Consider the following 3,553-nt stretch of genomic DNA (forward strand, 5'->3'; position numbering starts at 1 on the left):
ATATATATATATATAAACAATATATGAGTATATGCATATATATGTACATGTATGTATATACGTTCATCTACATGTACATATAGATACATAACTGGGTACATGACGTGGCAAAAGAACAAGGACAAAATGGTAAACAAGGTGCAACAAACAAGCAGGCCACATAGAAACATCCCCTTCATCAGCTGCCACCATTAAAACTCCGGCGTTTCGAAGAATTAAGGCAGTACGCATCGTTAAAATGGTTCTTCCCACGAACACAAATTAAATTGTTTTCGTGGAGGGTAGTGGCGGACGGAAAACAAGACAGGAAAACGAAACGGTGAAATAAAGAATAGAATATACTATTTTAGTTGTTTCAGTCATTTGACAGCGGCCATGCTGGAACACTGCCTCTAGTCGAACAAATCACCCCATGACTTATACTATGTAAGCGTAGTACTTATCCTGTCGGCTGTCAAGCGATGATGGGGGGACAAACACAGACACACAAACATATATGTACATACGACGGGCTTCTTTTAGTTTCGTCTACAAATCCACTCACAAGGCTTTGGTCGGCCCGAGGCTATATTAGAAGTGATGGCTTGGATTTGTAGTTTGAATCAGCTTTCTCCTTCCTGGTTCTGAGAAGCCTAATTTCTCAAGATTGGTACTTAGGCAATGCATGCATGTATGTATGTATGTATGTATGTACATTGTAAATTGTGACATGGATTTTGTTCACAACAGAACATGTGCAACCTGTGGAAAAGTGCACCTTTCAGAGTTCATACTGAAGCCCCTGTACATTCTGCCAGTCAGCACAGCCTTGCATTATGCAATAGAATGTGAAAATCTTTGGTCAGAATCAAGAGTCATATAAGAGTCTCACATTACATCAACAATGGCTCATTACGAGAATGCAGCTAATATGTATGTATGTATGTATGTATGTATGTATGTATGCAGTCGTGTATGCTTGTCAAGAGCAGGGCTCATTAGCCACCAACGGAGCCGCAAATGCAAAATATAAGTTAGTCCTAGAGCGCACAATGTTCCTGAATGTCGGCAATGGTCTTCCTCGGTCACGAGTGGACGGCCATCATGTATGTATGTATGTATGTATGTATGTATGTATGACCTGGGTATGAGTTTAAACTGCATCCGGTAGTAGGGCCCTGTTTCGAGGGTGTCAGGCCATTGAGTAGTTTGCAACCATCTCTTAGCCACTATTGTTCCCAGATCTACTCTGAACCAGAGTAGTGGCACCTGTTGGGGTCCCAGCTATGAATCAACTAGCACGTAAACCAAGCGGAGTGGTTCTCGTTAGACCTTCCTTCTAGAAGGTAAACTCGTATAAAAATAAATCCCTGAAGTGTAGTTAGTTTCTGATCATCTCTACCTCTGTTGTATCACTAGTGTTGAGCAACAATTTATCCCTAGAAAGCAAATTCATGCACAGGAACTTCTTGGACTTTCGATCACGAGTTGACTTCCACCATGTATATATATATATGTACATATATTTTTATTCTTTCACTGATTTCAGTCACTGGAAGTAGCTGTGCTGAGATATCACAGCATGTTTCAAAGCAACCCAAATACTTAATTAAGCCTGTGGTTATTTTAATTTCTTTTCCTATTTTACTATCTATATAGGTTTTAACTACTCAACGCCACAAACAAATACGATAGGCTTCTGAACATTTTCTGTCCATCCACACACACAAACAAACACACACACAAACACACACACAAACACACACACACACACACACACACACACTATTATTCAACCCAGTGCTTTGCCCAGTGTGCCGCTCTGTGGGAATGAATCTAAAACCATATGTTTGCTAAGCAAGCTGAGCTGCTTAACCTCACAGTCATGTGTGCACTTACATATTCATGATACAAGTTTCACTGTGTCACGGAAATAGTTGATTAAATATTGATTTATTGAGAATTTATTTTTTCCTGCCATAACAGAATTTCAAGAAAATCATAAGAAAATACGAAAATCATGAATATGTAATTTCTTTTACGATTTTTTTAGTTTTCATTCATCTGAATGAGCTTATATATACATGTGTGCATGTGTGTGTGTGCATGTTTGTATGTATACAGATGTATATATATATATATATATATATATATATATATATGCGTGTATATGTATGTATATGTATGTATGTAGATTTGTAACTATGTATGTACGTAGATATGTATGTATATATATATGTATGTATGTATGTATATATGTATTATGTATGCGTTTATGTATATATGTATATATGTATGCATGTTTGTATGTATATATTATCTACATTACTCACACCAGCTGACAGTCATATCATGTCACACACAATTTTGAATAACCTACAACATAGCGAAGGAAACTCTAAACATCACGGCAATATAAGGTAACTCTCCTGTTCACATAAAGCTAATTTGTTGCTTGTATTTTGTTGGTGTTTGAGTTTTTTCAATCCCATTTCATTCTTGTTTTAAGAGACTTCTAATAAAAAGTATTCCAAGAGCAATCATTTCGTTTTACCTTTTTAAATACGATGCGCTTCGGGCTAACTTTTACAATGTGCTCTTTCGTCTAAAAGACTCTAAAGGTGTGTGTTTGTCGTTATTTCTACCTCTGTCTCTAAATATACCTCATAGAGACTCTCTGCTTAGGTTACAATATAGTTTCAAAGAAAAATAGACGCTTGTATACTTGATGTAGTAAGCGGTTTTATTTCATTCTCAATAACAAAAACAATAATTTTCTGAATGACTATTTCGGAAGAAAAAATTAGATTTAAGCCTGTTGTCGTTTATAAAGCTTTTTCTCTAAATAGTATCGCTAAAAAAAATAATCTATCATGGAACAGCGTAGAAATATAAAGCTAAAAAGCAACAAAGAAGTGTACAATGAAGTTTAATACGCCAGAGGAAGAAACAGAAGAAAATCTGACATGGAAGAGATGACAAACTAAACATGAATTGAGAAACAAGAGAAAGAGAAAAAATTACGATATCAAAGACGACTGCTCACGTGATAAGTCTACATAGACCTCGATTCTTTTTTTCTATAATTCTTTCTTCACTTATATAAAAGGCATCACCCGAAACGTCAGATACATATCTGGCTCTTCCTTTGGCAATTAAGCTTAACACTTCTTTTTGTCTGCTTTATATTTCTACAGTTTTCATGCACCTGTTTTTGCTTGTCTGTGTAGTATCTTTAGTTTCTTTGCGTTCGCTTTGCCTCAAATTTCTCATTTTAACTTTGTTATTTTTGTCTACTCTTTTACATGTTTCAGCCATTTGACTGCAGCCATACTGGAGCACCGCCTTTTAGTCGAATAAATAGACCCCAGGACGTCTTCTTCGTAAGCCTAGTACTTATTCTATCATTCCCTTTTGCCGAACCGCTAAGTTACGGAGACGTAAACACGCCAACATTGGTTGTCAAGCGATGGTGGGGGATAAACACAGAGACTCAAATACACGCACACAAACACACACACACGCACACACACACACATACGCACACACACACATACACACACACACACACACA

At 36.8% G+C, this 3,553-nt stretch overlaps 1 protein-coding gene across 3 annotated transcripts in view; it reads right to left on the minus strand.

The window, feature by feature from the left end:
* Positions 1–3,553, minus strand: part of LOC106870146 (uncharacterized) — a 274,865-nt gene that overhangs the window by 249,111 nt on the left and 22,201 nt on the right. The window lies entirely within an intron of this gene.

The sequence above is a fragment of the Octopus bimaculoides genome, chromosome 3, assembly GCF_001194135.2.
Source record: "Octopus bimaculoides isolate UCB-OBI-ISO-001 chromosome 3, ASM119413v2, whole genome shotgun sequence".
Classification (NCBI taxonomy): domain Eukaryota; kingdom Metazoa; phylum Mollusca; class Cephalopoda; order Octopoda; family Octopodidae; genus Octopus; species Octopus bimaculoides.